We start from the raw sequence: 18,259 nt of genomic DNA on the forward strand, positions 1-18,259 counted from the left end.
AGATCTTCTTATCAGAATCAGTCCTCGCGTTACAAATGTGTTCAATTAATAACTTAATAAAGCAAAAATAAGACAAAACTTGTTTAATGGGACTGAAGTTAATGTGTGATATATGGATATGTACTTTAAAGAAGAAGATATACTGAAAATCTTTGAAATAGAATCGAAAATGCCAAATAAGAGCTACTGTGGTTAAAAATTCTGGGATACATTAAAACTTAAACCTACATGGGTAATATTCATTTGAAAGATTTTTTAGCTATTGCGTCAATTCTGTTGGAGAATTTGGTTAAAAACTTGAGAATACCAGGCGGAATTTTTGTATGGGGACTATACTGAACGTGTTCTGATATGGTTCATTTCAATTCTAAACATCCAAAGACTAATTTATTATAATCTGTTCCAAATTTCAAAGTTATATCTAAAATATTGTAAACTCTCCCTATTGAAATTATATACTTTGTGTCAATATTTCATATAAAATCAACAAAAAACCCTTTAAAATAGCTTTATGTAACGCTACACAACATTATTTAATTTCATAATTTTTGGTCAAGGTATTTATAAGGTTATGGCCTCAGTATCCCATCGAAATGACTGAAATTAGATATTTAGTCTTCACTTGGGGTATACAACTTTCCACCTAAAATGTTTCGATATAGGTTCATGGCTTCATATAGCCTCCAAAGAACGGTACCTTCCGATTTTCGGTATTTTGAATGTTGTGGCCTCAGTATCCCACCTCAGTAGGTTATAAGGAGCACACGAATATAGATAAAGTTGTACATATATGTATGTACGTAGTCCATATGTTTTTACTTCCAAAATTCACTAAAACCTCTTCTCCTATATTAAATTAAAACTTGTAAATTCCCATTTTAATGCACCACTCCCTGGAAAAAATATGCATGCGGAAAAAGCAAACGTTCTTCACTTTACGTCATAAAACAATATTCTTCTTCTTTTTCTGCATCGTCATCTTTGAAGACAGCATTGAGCCCACCAAGCATGGAATGCTTCAAAGAAAAATCTAAGAGCCCTCTTCTGTTTCTACATTGAATTTAAGCCAAAGAAAATCTTTATAAATGTTGATAACTTCTGCGCTTCGTTTCACACTCAAACGGTACGTGGTCGAGGAACGTTTACTGCAAAATTCACAAAGTACAAAATTGAAGTTGTGCTTCTTGAGGAGTTGTGGTGGTGGCATCTACATTTGCGGTTAGTTAGAAATCCACGCCAACACCTAATACGCCAAGAAAAATATAAAAACAACAAGAAAAAGACCATAGAAAGAAAAAACAAAAACTCCAACGCCAAAGAAACGCTTCAAAAAATCAGAAAAATACAAAAACAAAAAAAAAAAAACAAAGTGTTGCACAGAAATTACATAATAGTAGTAGCTCATTCGTACTAATGGCAAATATACCAACTAAGAAAAAAACAACAACAACAGAAATCGTAATGGTAACAAATGCAACACCAAAAATATCGTGGTGGTAGCCGTTTAAACCGTTAACAAGTGTGGTCGATTCTTAGTTAGCATTTTTTCGGATGTTTTTGTCTGGTTTGTTGTTTGATCGTTGATTCGTATGTTTTTGTTCGGTGCAGTGTTTATTTTCGATCTTTTTTTGATTTCTGTTTTTTGGAAATTTGCACTTGACTGATTTTCCTAGCAAAATAAAAAAAAAATCACAAAGAAGACAAGCAAAACTGTCCGAAAAGAAGTTTATGAAAATTGTAGCTGCTACAAACAAACAGAATAATAAAGGAACTCCAAATATTTAGTTTATAACCTCTCGAAATCCTTATAATGTTGTGTAATATGATATTGAAATAAATTTAAATGTTTCGCAGTTGACGCTAGCCGTGTTTAACGTTATTGGCCAATTCAAGTGAATACTCATAAATTTGACGTGTTTTACAATTTTGCGGTTGTTAAATTTCACAGCAATTAAACTCATTTATCCATCGCCATTCATTCATTGAAGGTCAATTATTTCGCAAGTGTAGTTTGCCGAAACAAAAAGAAACCAAAAAATAAATCCAGTGAAAAACAATGAAAAATATTTTTCGCAACAATCCCAGTCTTTCGATCCAGTAAAAACTTGCAAGAGATGTAGTGTAAATGGTTAACGTGTTGCAGTTAACTTTAGTACATTCTTTTTAAAGGTAAGTTTTGCTAGTGCATATGTTTTAAAATATTTTAATTTTCAAATAAATAATATAAATATCAGGGAAACTTGTTAAATATTAAGCCCTACATCACCCTAATAAAGCAGATGTGGTTCGGGACATTTCATTTAAAATTACCAATATTAAAGAAGAATTTTGATCTTTTGGTAAATTTGTGTTACTGTAATGTTCTTAGCTAGACGTACTAATGCATCAGTCCAATTTGCCGACAGAGATATAAGCTTCGCTCCAGAACTAAAAAGTTTTTACACATTTAAAACATTTCGCCCATTTTTCCCCCAAAATCCGTTCCAGTACACCAAAAAGTTGCAAAATGTTCACTTCTCTTTGAAAAAATGGCGCTAAATAGCTTTCTCTTTAGAAACTTTTTACACGACAAATTTGGGCGAACAGAAATGTGCCACATCTTTGCCTGCTTCGATAGCTTGATAGACCGACATCGACATTTGTTCCAGTTATTTTGACGATTCTGGCATTCTTCCGTTCCCGTAAATTTTGGAAAAACGTGTGTGTGGAACTCATTTTCGATAGTTTGCTTCTTTGACACTTTTATTATTAAAAAGTACTGGAACGCAGCTATAACCTCAGCCTAGTTGGACACCGTAATACACCCTCAGCCTTTGTGATATAAAACTTTCACCTACGGACACGTCGAATGTATTTAGGGTCTTTTCAGAATTTTATGGCCCTTTTTGGACATTAGAACTTGCCGACAAAAATGTGGATTAGGATTAATGTTCAAAAGTATTGCGAAGGAGGTACTTAAGGAAATGGACTGGCATAGCCCATTATGGAAGTGGATTTTATCTTGGGAGTCATATCTTTTTGATAGTAACGGGCCCCCTAGTCATTTCAGTGGGACATCGTTTAACTTTTGGACCAATATGCAAGGAATCATGGACTTGTCCACGGAAAAAATAATATCGCTGTAAACAGGACCACAACGAAGAGCATCGGTGTACATTTCAAAAAGATCTTCGAACGGACCCTAAACTGCACTAAGACACATTGTAGAATTTTTGGGGTGGCACCAAAGGGTATGGACCTTTTTAGAAGATAAAGTAAATTTGGACAAATTACACTGTGCCACAAAATGGAGGTGAAAATCTGGGGCAGAGATAGTTCCTTTTGGGGATAAAAGCCCTTGGTGAGTATATTAAGAATCCCGAAGGACTGATCCGCCGTAAGTCGAACTTCCAATTTATGGCGTGATGAAGGAAGCGAGTAAGAAGGTCAAAATGCTCTACGAAAATAATCCTTATTCGATTAGACTGAAGACAGAAACTTCATCACGCCATAACTCGGAAGTTCGACTCACGGCGGATCTGTCCTTCGGCATTCTTAATATGCTCACCAAGGGCTTTCATCCCCCAAAAGGAATTATCTCTGCCCCAAAATTTCGGTTCACAGTGATATTAGGAGATCCAAAGTTGCCCCGTTCAAGAGATATTATATGCACGATACCATTTTGGTGACAGTTTTAAATATTGTTGAGAAGTACCGGAAGTTGTGGACCGGCATTGCCATCTTCGAACTGAAACTAAGTTTGTCGAAGGCCAAATTTTGGACCAAATCAGTTGGTCAGTTCTAAAGTTATCGTACTCTCCAGCCGCGACTTGACCCTGAAAAAACTTGTACCGTCCTAATTGCGGCAGCGAATGCAAATTGCTTCAACAATAAGTGATTACAGAGCAGGTCTTAATGTGAACTTATCCGAAATTTTGTGTGGGAGAAACAAATAAAGTCCATATTCGAACCTGATATATATCTTGTATATATATTAGGATGTGTAAAATATGGAACAAATCGGACACTCTCTTCAAGATTTATCGTGCTCACAAATTTTCCGAATATTTTTGAACTTTTTTGGGGGAGGTACCTGAAGGAGTCGACCGATATGGCTTATCTACGACCTTAAACTAAATTTGGACAAAATATTACGAAGGCCCAATTTTCTACCGAATCGGCAGATCCGTTCGAGAGTTATCTTGCGCTCCAACCACTTCACACGGTGTAATAAGGTTTTTTTTCTGCTTTCGGCTTATTTTCCGTCCGTCCGTCTGTCTGTCTATCTGGCTGGCTGGAGCGCACGATAACTCTCGAACGGACCAACCGATTCGAACCAAAATTTGGCCTTCGTAATATTTTGTCCAAATTTAGTTTAAGGTCGTAGATAAACCATATCGGTCGACTCCTTCAGGTACCTCCCCCACAAAATTTCAAGAATGTTCGAAAAAATTGTGCGCACGATAACTCTTAAAGGGGTGACCGATGTAATCCACACTTTGCACATCCTAATATATCTACCAGATATAGATCAGGTTCGAGTATGGACTATATTTGTCTACTCCTTCTGGTACCTCTCACACACAATTTCGGATAAGTTCCTTTAAGACCTGCTCTCGAATCACTTTGATTTTCGTTGAATCTTTTTGTATTCGCTACCTCCATTACGACGGTAAAAGTTTTTTTGGGGGCAAGTCCATATTAACCTATGTCACCATATGTGGCTTTCGGAGAGCACGATAACTCTCGAACTGTTCAACCGATTTGGTCCAACATTTGGTCTTCGTCATATTATATCCAAACTTAGTTTCATGGGGCAATATCGGTCCACAACTTCCGGTACTTCTCCCCAATATTTAAAAAATGTCACTAAAATGCTAGGACGATATCACCTGAATGGGGCAACCAATTTTGTCCAAACTTTGGATCTCCTAATATTTTGTCAAAATTTAGTTTAACTTCTAAAATGACCCATATCGGTCCTCCCTAAAGGTACCTCCCCCACAAAGGTTCAATATTTGTGTCTTAGAGCAGTTTATTACTAATCCCCATTTTTGTCGGCAAGTTCAAATGTCGAAAAAGGGCCAAAAAATTCTGAAGATACCTTAAATACATTCGATCTGTCCGTAGGTGAAAGTTTCACTTCACATTGGCTGAGGGTATATATCTGTCGGCAAAGCCGACTGACTCTTTTTTACTTGTTTCTCTTTCACTTGTTACTAACTTCGTTTCATCACCCTATAATAATTTACTGGTTTAAGCATAAACAAGAATAAATAAACATTTGACAGCATGATTTCATAATGTATGGTCATTAAAATAATTTACACATTAAAAGAAAATATTTGTTTTGACTTCCTTTTTGTGCGGTTGGAAATTATTGAAGGGTTAACACATAAATAGACAAGACAAATATTCTGACCACATTTCCAACTACATGCTTTCTTTACTTTAGAATTGCATTGTGTGCATATGCGATTATTCCATTCTGATGTCCTATATACATACATATATACATACATAAAGTTTCCATAGTAATTTATTTGGGAACAAAGGTGAATTTTCACTAAATTGCTCTAAAGGCCACATTTATTGTCCAATCTATGAGAAATATTTACCAGATCATTGCTCTGGCTAGAAGCCTACAAAAATTTATGAAAATCGGGTAAGAGTTTGATATTGCTTCAATATTTGACCAATTTTACGTCATTTATTGTACGTAATTATTAGACAGCGGAATCCTATGCAAATGCATATATGGTTAGGATGGTCGTGGAGAAAATCTGATTAGACAGAAACTCGTTTTATTACAAAATAAAACGAATTAGGCCCATAAATTTTTGCATATTCTGCATATTCTGCATATCGTGCATATTTTGAAATATTTGTACATATCTGCATAAAATGAGTATATGCAAAACCATATGCAAGAATATATTCAAGGATTTGTGGTCTAAATATTCCACCAACATGGCAGAAATTTGGTATTAAGTCTTCGTCAGGGGTATGCAACTTTACAACTGAAATCTGTCCGCATAGGTCCACGTCTTCATATAGCCCCCATAGAACGGTACCTACCGATATTCGGTATTTTGAAAGTTGTAGCCTCAATATCCCACCGAAATGACTGAAAATTGGTATTTAGTCTTCGTTGGGGATATAAAACACTCCACCCGAAGTTTGTCGGCATAGGTCCACGTCTTCATATAGCCCCCATAGAATGGGACCTCCCGATTTTCGGTATTTTGAAGGTTGTGGCCACAATATCCCTCCGAAATGGCTGAAATTTGGTGTTAAGTCTTCCTTGGGGGTATAAAACTTTCTACCTGAAATTTCTAGATATAACCCCAAAGAATGGTACCTCCCGATTTTCGGTATTTTGAAGGATGTGGCCTCAATATCACACCGAAATGACTGAAATTTGGCATTTTGTCTTCGCTATGGGTACATAACTTTCCACCTGAAATTAGTCGGTATAGGTCCATGTCTTCATATAGCCCCCATAGAATGGTACCTCTGGATTTCTGGAATTTTGAAGGTTGTGCCCTCAATATCCCTCCGAAATGGCTGAAATTGATGGTTGTGGCCACAATATCCCACCGAAATGACTGAAAATTGGTATTTTGTCTTCGATGTGGGTATAAAACTTTCCACCTGAAACTTGGCGGCATTGGTCTACGTCTTCATATAGCCCCCATAGAACGGCACCTCCCGATTTTCGGCTGAAATTTGGTATTAAGTCTTCCTTGGGGGTAACCAACTTTCCACCTAAAATTTGTCGATTTAGGTTCATGCCTTCATATAGCTCCCATAGAGCGATGCCTCCCGATTTTCGGTATTTTGAAGGTTGTGGCTGTGGTTTTACATTTCTCTATTTTATTGTCATGTCTGAAGAGAATTTTAAACAGAAAAATTGTACACACAAACATTTTTGTACCTATTATTGAAATATTTGTTGCATAATTTTGCATATGTCATATGTTTCGATTACAATGCCAATCGATTGCAAAGCCAAAAATATGCCTAGTCTCAAAATTTGACATGAATCGGACCAAAAATAGGGGTTGCATAAAATTCCGCTGTCTAGTACTTATATTAAAATCCAGCCGATGTTAACAATTGTTTCTAGGATTACTTTTTCAGATTTTAACAATTGTTTGTAGGATTACTACTACACGCATACATATGTCCCAAACATATTTTGCAGCAAACATATATATGTTTGCAACAGTCCCAAACATAATATATGCTTGGGTCTGCAAACAAATTTATGTTTGGGTGCAAACATATATATGTTTGGGTGCAAACAAATTTATGTTTGGGTGCAAACATATATATGTTTGGGTGCAAACAAATTTATGTTTGGGTGCAAACAATTTAAATGTTTGGGTGCAAACAATTTAAATGTTTGGGTGCAAAAAATTTAAATGTTTGGGTACGAATAAATACAAACCCAAAAGCCACAAAAAAAACAAACACATGCACCAGTGGGCGCTTATTGAGAGCAAGGGAGTGTAAAAATTCAATGTAAAACACTTTGAAATGTATGCTCATTTGCTCTCAGTAAGAATTCACTGGCTATCTCTATAGTATACACACAAATGTTGAAAGGCGAAACAACAACAAACACATAGGTACATACAAAATTCCAAAGAAATACATAACACAATTTAATAAAAGAAAAACTGATTGACATAATTTGTAAATAGTTACACTTTTAAAAAGAAAAAAATTATAGTAACGTAGTTGAACGCTCTCCTTAGTTGTGAAATAAAACAAATTTTCCTCATAGTTGAAATCATCAGCGGGGAATCGGCATCTGGAATCAAATGATTATGTAATGTAATAAATAAATATGGATATGCCATATTTCAAATATACATAAGTATGTATGAAATTACCAATATTAAATGCGATTTCTTCCTTGCCCAATAAAATAATTCCATTCAACTTTTCCGATTCAATTGGGCATTTATTTACTAAAAAGCTCCATTTCTTTAAGAAAACACAAAACACTGATTTATTCACTCACTTTACCGTCTTGACGCTACGCCGGCAACTAAAACACTGAAGAAAGAAAAAACAAAATACTTCATACAATTTCTTCTTATCCTCTTCGCCATCTACGTTGGTTAACAACAACAAAACAAGAAACACACGAGTTTGACGCATACACGCCATCAAAGCATCAAAGCCCCCTTCTTCGCTTCTACGTCTTCTATTATACAATACACACAACTCTTTATTATAAAACAGCATTCCGCAGCCGCGAGAGCACTGTTATTACTCTCGTTGACAAACATCCTCTCTCCACCCATGAAAAAGATGTTGTAACATAAAAAAATATATTTTACCCTAACATATCTAATTGAGATATGTTACAAAATGTTGCAAACATATATTTGTTTGGACCCAAACATATTATGTTTGGATCCAAACATATATTTGTTTGCAACCGGTCCCAAACATTTATTTGTTTGGATCCAAACATATTTCTAACATAAATTTTTCTGCGTGTACGGATACTTTAAGGCCCAGTGGCACGTGTTAACAATTAACTGACAATTGCCGCAAGGAAAATTGCCTAATATAAATATGGACAACGAAACAGAATTGAGCCCCAGAGATGACCCGTCAGAAATACTAACATATATAACATACGTTTAATACATACGTATATAACGGTGTATGTGTAGCAAAACTTTTTTGTTTTCGACAATCGATTATGTCATGTCATCTTTCTATATGCATCTCTGGTGACAGTTGATAGTTGAGGAAACTGAGCTTTGGTTGATGTTTAGTGTAAAATTTATCTTTCTTTCTTTATCTCACGTGGCATATTGTGCAAAATACTATTTGGACTGCTGTTTATTACTTTAGGTTTTTATACCAAGTACTCCCCTTCTGGTGAGAAATTTGTCCTTTCAAAACTTTACTCGGAAACGTTCAAAATTTTGTCATTTTGGACCTCCGACATATATTTCTGACTACGTCGGTGACTCATACCAATGTGGCTTTAACATTGGAAAACCATCATCAACCTTATGGCAAATCCTAGATAAGGTCTTCTATATATAGGACACTGCCTAAAGGTCCTCCGCAGATTTAGATAAGAGACCTGTAGTGGGATTCTGTAACTCATATTTGCTGTTACCGACAAAAATCGGTAAAATTAAATCGCAAAAATATGACTTAAAATATAACGAAAAGTTGGCATCACTGTTTGTGTCGGTAGAGGCTAGCGACTACTTTTTATTCATCGTTAACTTACCGAAAAATTTCGTTAATTATCGAAATTATAAGCATTTTAATTTTACCGACAATTATCGATAACAGCAAAAATGAGTTACAGAATCCCACTACTGTAGTGTGATTTCTAACTTATTTTTTGAGTTACCGACAAAAATCGGTAAAACTAAAACATAAATTTTTGAATTAAAAGTTCAAATAAAAGTTGGCAACACTCTTGCTATCGGTATAACTTTACGACTACTTTTCATTCGTCGCTAACTTACCGAAAAAAAATTCTTAATTGCCGAAATTATAAGCATTTTAATTTTTCTGATTTTTGTAGGTAATTCAAAAAAAATGATAAGGGTCTTCTACATATAGTAGACCTCCTAAAGGTCTTCCACAAAGAGAAGACCTACTAAAAATCTTCTATATATAGACAATCTTGTAATGGTATTCTATAGATAAAAACATTATTGTATTAACAGAAGACATCCTAAAGGTATTATATTGGTAGCAGGCCTTCCAAGGATTTTGTTTCCGAAATAGCTGTAATTTGACATTTAAGGTTCTTCGTGGTCATAAAACTTCTCCTCTAAAAATGTACAACATAGGTCCATAAAAAGTACCACCGATTTCAGGCTTTTTATATCCTACACCACTATGTGGGGAGGGTATTATAAGTTGGTTTTGGCCAAAAAGTTTGTAAAGCATCGAAATAATGGTTGTAGACCCATACTTATATATACCAAAATGAATGTCTCGACGATCTGGCTATGAGTCGATCTGGCTATGTGTGTCCGTCCGTCCGTCTGTCCATCTAAACCTTGTAATCACGCTACAGGTCGCAATTTTGATCGGATCGTCATGAAATTTTGGATGTTAATGGGGGTCCCGGAGGGGAAGAAGCCTATTGATTTTGGTGATGGTTGGGTAATATTTAGGGGACGCAATGGGCAAAAAATTAAGTGGATAAAAATACAACGTTTTTTTCCAAAGCGAATATCTCAGCTTCTATATAGGGTATACCAAAAGCAAAACCTGACAATGAAAGTAGAAAATATCACCTTTCTAATGATGTAAAGTAGGTTCTCGTAGGTGATCAAACAACGAAGATATCACAATAGTCGCAAACAAAAGCCAAATTTTAATTTTTGCGATTTTAATTTTAATGACAAATATCACAGCTTTGGTTGGGGACTTTCCAAAAGCAAAGCCTGGCTATGAAAGTAGAAGATCCCATCTTTACAATGATGTAAACTAGATTGGCGTAGGTGACCAAATAGCGGAGATATCGCAATAGTCGGTAATACATCCCATTTTTCCTCTTTTTTGGAAATCACGCTACAGGCCTCAATTTTGATCGGATCGTCACGAAATTTTAAGGGTTAATGGGGGTCACACAGATGAAGAAGCCTATTGATTTTGGTGATGGTCGGATAATATTTAGGGGTCGTAATGGGCAAAAAACTTATTTGGAGAAGAAGACAACGTTTTTTTCCTATGCGAATATCTTAGCTTCAATATGAAGTATACCAAAAGCAGAACCTGGCCATGAAAGTAGAAAATATCACCTTTCTAATGATGTAAAGTAGGTTCTCGTAGGTGATCAAACAACGAATATATCGCAATAGCCGCTAATAGAACCCAACTTTTTATTTTTGCGATTTTAAAAATAATGACGAATATCACAGCCTCGGTTGGGGATCTTCCAAAAACAAAGTCTGACTATGAAAGTAGAAAATACCATCTTTACAGTGATGCAAAGTAGGTTGGCGTAGGTGGCCACATAACGGAGATATCACAATAGTCGGCAATACATCCCCTTTTTTTCATTTTTTTGTAATCACGCTACAGGTCGCAATTTTGATCGGATCGTCACGAAATTTTGGGGGCTAATGGGGATCCTACAGAGAAAGAAGTCTATTCAGGGGTCGGAATGGGCAAAAAAACTTATTTGGAGAAAAAGTCAACGTTTTATTTCAAAGCGAATATCTCCACTTCTAATACAAAAGCCTGCTAATGAAAGTAGAAAATATCACCTTTGCAACGAGCTTACGTAGGTTGTCGTAGGTGGTCAAACAACGAAGATATCGCAAAAGCCGCTAATAGAACACAACTTTTAATTTTTGCGATTTTAATAATAATGACGAATATCACAGCTTTGGCTCGGGACCTTCCAAAAGCTAAGTCTGGCAATGAAAGTAAAAAATCCCATCATTACAATGATGTAAAGCAGGTTTGCGTAGGTATCCAAATAAGGGAGATATCGCAATAGTCGGTAATACATCCCATTTTACCACTTTTTTTGGAAATCACGCTACAGGTCGCAATTTTAATTGGATCGTCACGAAATTTTGGGTGTTATTGGGGGTCCCACAGAGGAAAAAACCTTTTGATTTTTTATAATGGTCGGATATTATTCAGGGGTCGGAATGTGACAAAAAAAATATTTGGAAAAAAGACCAACCTTTTTTAATGTTAATATCTCCCTACTGAAGGAGGTATATCGAAAGCAAAACCTGGCAAGGAAAGTAGAAAATATCACCTTTACAACGATGTGAAGTAGGTTGTCATAGGTGGTCAAACAACAGAAATATCGCAATAGTCGGTAATGCATCCCTTTTTCCATTTTTGTGCAATCACACTACGAAATTTTGATCGGATCCTCACGAAATTTTGGGGGTTGATGGAGAGAAAGAACCCTATTCCATTTTTTATTTGGGTTGTACTGTCGATGCACTTAAATGCGTTTCAAAAAAAATTGACCTGCGTTAATGAAGACATTCAGAGCAAAGGCGCTAAGATATCCCAATTTTAATATTTTGAATTTTATTAGTCAAAAGCTTATGAACAGGGGTAGTGGTGTAGGGTATCACATAGTCGGCCCCGACCCGACTATAGCATTGGTGCACTTGTTTTCATTTGACATTTTTCTCCTTTATACAAGTTTTAATTTCACATTTTTATACCCTCAGCATTTATGATAACGAGGGTATATATACTTTCATACTGGCAAAATGTGCCTCATCGAAATAATGGTTTTAGACCCCAAGTATGTTTGGACTAAATGTGTTTCAGACAATTTGGAGTTGATTTCGCCATGTCCGTCCGTCTGTCTGGCTAGCTGGAGCGCACGATAACTCTCGAACCGATCAACCGATTCGGTCCAAAATTTGGCTTTCGTAATATTTTGTCCAAACTTAGTTTAAGTTCGAAGATGGGTTATATCGGTCCACTCCTTTCGGTACCTCCCCCACAAAAGTTCGGAAATGTTCGCACGATAACTCTTAAAGGAATTAGCAGATTTGGTCCTTACTTTGCACATCGTGAAATTTCTATCAGACTTAGATGAAGTTTAAATATGGACTCAATCGGTCCACTACTTCGGGTACCTCCCACACAAAATTTCGGAAATGTTCAGTTTAGGACCTGCTCCCGAATCGCTTTGATTTTTGTTGTAGAAACTTGTATTCACTGCCCCCCCATACGACGCTATGAGTTTCATCAGGGCAAGTCCATACTTCCAGAGAAAATAGCCTGAAAAATGCAAAAAACCCCTATGACACCGTGTGTAGTGGTTGGAGCTCAAGATAACTCTCGAATGGATCTGCTGATTCGGTCCAAAATGTGGCCTTCGTAATATTTTGTGCAACCTTAGTTTAAGTTCAGAGATAAGCGATATCGGTCCACTCCTTCAGGTGCCTCCCCCACAAAAGTTCAAAAATGTTCGGAAAAAATGTGCGCACGACAACTCTTGAAGGGAGTGACCGATTTGGTCCATACTTACACATCTTAATATATCTACCAGATACAGGTCAGGTTTGAATATGGACTATATTTGTCCCCTCCTTCGGGTACCTCCCACACAAATTTTTGAATAAATTCACTTTACCTGCTCTCGAATCATTTTGATTTTTGTTGAAGCCACTTGCATTCGCAGCCTCAGTTACGGCAGTAAAAGTTTTTTCAGGGACAAGTCCCCATACTTCTTGAGAAAACAGCCCGAAAGTTGTAAAAAACCCCTAAGGAACCATTTGTAGTGACTGGAGAGCTCGAACCTAATACTACGTTCGTCGACACTTTGGTTATCGTAATATTTCTTCGAATATTAGATGAAATTCGAAGGTGGTGCTTATAGGTCCACTCCTTCCGGTACCTAACCCACAAAAGTTCGAAAATATTCGCTAAAATGGTACGGGCGATATCTCATAGACGTATCAACCGATTTGGTCCAAACTATGGATATCTAAATATTGTCGAAACTTAGGTTATATTCAAATTTGTGCCAATCTGTCCGATCCTTAGGGTACCACCCACACAAATGTTCAACATTTTTGTGTGTTTAGTGTCTGTTCGAGGATCCTTCCTGTTCATAGCGATATTATGTTTTTCGTACCCCTCAGTGACGTTGGCGACATTTCCTGAGTATTTCAGCCCTGTAAAACTTCTCTACAAGTGGTGTCTTAGGACACGCCGATCGGACTCGGCAAAAAACAGTAGGTCCCATATCATTGGGCTAATACGAGTCGAGGTGCACTCATTGACATGAGAGATGTCTCCCTTGTCCCATCTGGGATGTTTGTGGAACAATTATTATTATGGTAAAAAAACCCCTATCTATCGATATTCCCGCAAAATGTTGCGCTTTAATCCTATACATATTTTTGTGGGTTCGTACGCCCAAAATTTTGAAACCCCGCCTAAATACATACGTTTTTTTTTGCGAAAAAAGTATTTCAGTCCACACAGGCAAAGCCGACTGATACTTTTTTACTCGTCATGTTTAGACATTCCTGGCGATTAGATAAGATTTACAGATTTGGTGTATTCTGGGACCTATAGTAAAATTGTATGGCGTACAATTTTGTAGAATATTTTGATTTGATATGAAAACATTTTAAAGGAGATTTTGAAAGATTTGTGAAAAAAGGACCAAAAAGACCCCTTTTGATTAACCGCATGAGGGTTAAAAATTTTAACAAAAGTATTCCCCATATCATCCTCTGTAAAGGTGCCAAGGACACTATATACCTAAAATGCAAGTATTCCAATAGATACTAACTTGAATATTTCGAAAAAAAAAAATAGAAATAGGCGGATTTGCCTCGCCCCATTCGGTTACTTTCCGATGTAAACCTTAAAAACGCCGATACACGTGTCTCATATTATTAACTCTAATTTCATAATCTACTCAGTTTTTCCTATCATTAAAAAAAATGAATTTTGTTTCACAGTGTAATTAGATAGCTTTAGGATAAAGACAGGGGACATGGACGATAATAAATCCTAAACAGCATCAATGGGCGAAAAAATCCGACAAAACTCCGTAAGAGAAAAGAAAGGTTACAGACAAAATCTGTTGATAAATTTAATATTCTCCTCGGCTTGAAAATGGACGGAAGAAGTGATGTAGAAAATACCTATTTTTGAATTGTCAAACATAAAGTCCATAAACTCATTACGACGGGCCAGCAACGCGGACATGGAGTTTGCTAGTAGTTTCATATAAATTCAGAGTATTTCATGGTGGAGGGTTCGACGAGGACGTACTTGTTAAATTTTAAGATGTATGCTTGCACAATAAGCACTACAATGTGATTTTCAGTGCCATTGTGTTTAAGATTTTCAGATTTGAATTAAAAACCCCAATTTCAAATCCAAATAATTCAAGTGGAATATTGGCAATTTGGTAATTCCCTGAGAAAGCCAACTTACTTAACCCTAAATAATGAAAAAAATAATAAAACCGCTTTTAAGAAAAAAGCCTATACATCAACGCGCCACATACACACACACACTCATTTCAATGGTACAACAATTTGGCATTTATGATATATCGATAATGGTTTGTTGCCTTGAAATGCGATTAAGATGTTCTTGACAAAACCTGCAACCAATTTTGTGTGATTTTTTTTTGCTTTTTGTCTTGAAAAGGGAAATGTTTTACATTTTAGCCCCAGGGGAACAATAAGACTGCTCTAACAACGTCTGACTATGTCTTACACAACTGCTATCTAACAAAAATTGTTTTGAACAGAGAAGGGCAAAAAAGCAGCATACATCTAAGAATTTAAGCCAAAAGATAAGCACCGATTTAAAGAAAAAAATCTGCAAATGTGGTTGCCAACACATACATACATACGTACCTACTAAATATAGAATGTATGTAAATGTACATGCAGACACATAAAACTGGTACATGTGTGTGCCCATAAAATGTACATACGAACATTCTTCTTATGTACATACATTATATGTATGTATGTACTTTGTTTGCATACCTCAATGTTCGCAAATGATGGTTTTTTCTGCATTCCCTAAAACCCAAACTAAAACAACAAAACAACTACCTTTAAGTCACTCAACCATGTTTTGGTTGTTCTTTTGCTTTGTTGCTTTCCGTAAAACAAGGAAATTTGTTGTAAATTTTTAAATGAATTGTAGCTGTGACCTTAAGATGATTCTCCGGCTTACACAAGTAATATTTTCATTTTGTTAAGGGCATCACTTAATTTAAATAATTTATAAAAAAAAACAATGCAATAAAATAAAGTGTATCAAAATGTGTGTAAAGCATGGAAAAGCTTTTAACATTAACATACGATGGTCAGTGGGGGGTCATGGGTATAATTTAATTGTTATTAGGGATTGCATGGTACAGGCATTAAACACCAGCAAGTCAGTGTAAAAACCTTGAATTAAAATTGAAAGATATTTGAATAATGTGTGATGAATGTGAATAATAATGTGTAACCGGGTTACTTCACATTCAGCACCTTCAAATGATATATTAATGAATATTCATACATATGTAAATTGTAATTTATTTGTATTTGCCAGGCGTTAATGTTTTCCTACAAATTCCATTTGCCGTAGGACAAATGAGAAAGGGGACTTGAATTTCCCACTTGAAATTGTATTTTAATTTAGAACAATAATATTGCAAACCTCAATAAAATACATATATTAATCAGGGTGACCCAAAAAAGGAAAATATATTTTATTGCAAATATGACAATTCTTTTAACACTCCGTTTGATACCTGAGTCTAGCCAGGCCTTTTTCATTTTATTTGACATTTTGACTGTGTGAAGAAAGTGAAGTCAAAAGGATCAACAAAAAATGAGTTATAAGGACTTTTTGACAAACATATCACATATTATACAATCCACCATAATATGGAGGATAAAATTAAATGTGTCATTCCGTTTCTAACACATCGAAATATTCATTCGTGACACTCTAAAATATATACAGTTTGTCAAGTAATTGTTTTCGAACCAAGAAAACTAACATTTTTCTGTATTAATTAATGAAAAAACAAGTAAAAAAGTATCAGTCGGCTTTGCCGACAGAGATATACCCTCAGCCTGTGTATATTGAAACAATTTTTTCCCCAAAATACGTATGTATTTAGAGATGTTTAAAAATTTAAAGCATTTGAACCGACAAAAATGTTGATTAGAATTAAATATCAAAAGTTTTGCGTAGGAGATACTAAAAGGAATGGTTCGACATTGACCATTATGGAAGTGGATCTCCAGCCACTACATATGGTGCCATAGGGGGTTTTTACATCCTTCGGGCTGTTTGCTTAAGAAGTATGGACTTGCCCCTAAAAAATCTTTTACCATCGTAGTTGAGGCAGCGAATGCAAGTTGCTTCAATAAAAATCAAAGTGATTCGAGAGCAGGTCTTAAAGTGAACTTATCCGAAATTATGTGTGGGAGGTACCGGATGGATTGGACAAATATAGTCCATATTTGAACCTGATCTATATCTAGTAAACATATTAGGATGCGTAAAGTATGGACCAATTCGGCAAATCCCTTCAAGAGTTACCGTACGAAAAAATTTCCGAGCATTTTTGAACTTTTGTGGGGGAGGTACCTGAAGGAGTGGACCGATATGGCTTATCTTCAAAACTTAAACTATGTTTGGACAAAATATTACTATGTATTTTGGACCGAATCGGCAGATCCGTTCGAGAGTTATCTTGCGCTCCATCCACCTCACACGGTGTCATAGGGGTTTTTTTTTGCAACTTTCAGGCTATTTTCTCAGGAAGTATGGACTTGCCCCTGATAAAACTTGTAGCGTCGTATAAAGGGCAGTGAATACAAGTTGCTAAAACAAAAGTCAAAGCGATTCGAGAGATGGCCCTAAACTTAACTTTTCCGAAATTTTGTGTGGGAGGTACCCGAAGGAGTGGACCGATTGAGTCCATACTGAAACCTTATCTAAGCCTGGTACACATTTCACGATGGGCAAAGTATGGACTAATTCGGTTACTCCCTTCGAAAGTTATCGTGCGCACAAATTTTCCGAATATTTTGGAACTTTTGTGGGGGAGGTACCGGAAGGAGTGGACCGATGTAGCCCATCTTCGAACTTAAACTAAGTTTGGGTAAAATATTACGAAAGCCAAAATTTGAACCGAATCGGTTTATCCATTCGAGAGTTATCGTGCGCTCCAGCCAGCCACACAGGCAGACAGACAGACAGACGGACGGACATTGCTCAATCGACTCCAAATTGTCTGAAACACATTTCGTCCAAACATACTTGGGGTCTAAAACCATTATTTCGATAAGGCACATTTTGCCCGTATGAAAGTGTATATACCCTCGTTAGCATAAATGCTGAGGGTATAATAAGGGTGACCCAAAAAAGGAAAATATAACCCCGAAAAGTGGCAAAACTGGAAGTCATTTTTAAGAGAGTGAGAGTTGAGAGAGAGCGAATATGGCTTTCTCTTCTAACACAGGCTACCAGCAAAATTTCTACAGGTAAAAAATGGCAGAACTGATTTTTCGACCTTTGTTTGGCGATTATTTCACAATGAAAAAGAAAATGGACGAAAAACGGAATAAAAAGTCGAACGCTGACAAAACTAAATTAAAAACTGTGAAATAAAAGACGAAAATTGATTTTTTATGTTTTTTTGACATTGCATTTCCGTTCCTTAACTTTTCTGGTAAAAATGTTCATGAGAGAGCAATTTTGAGAAATTTTGACACTTTTCTCTTTTACCACCCTTACCATT

The 18,259-nt window shown here is 36.1% G+C and overlaps 1 protein-coding gene across 1 annotated transcript in view; it reads left to right on the plus strand.

Moving 5' to 3' along the window:
• The first annotated feature begins 1,112 nt into the window (after positions 1 to 1,112).
• Positions 1,113 to 18,259, plus strand: part of LOC141403381 (uncharacterized) — an 85,972-nt gene continuing 68,825 nt past the window's right edge. Inside the window, exon 1 of the mRNA XM_073985723.1 lies at positions 1,113 to 2,169. The gene's annotated coding sequence lies outside the window, so the exon portion shown is untranslated. The remainder of the gene's footprint in view (positions 2,170 to 18,259) is intronic.

This window comes from Musca autumnalis, unplaced genomic scaffold (assembly GCF_047663935.1).
Source record: "Musca autumnalis isolate F117 unplaced genomic scaffold, ASM4766393v1 scaffold_4, whole genome shotgun sequence".
Taxonomy (NCBI): Eukaryota; Metazoa; Arthropoda; class Insecta; order Diptera; family Muscidae; genus Musca; species Musca autumnalis.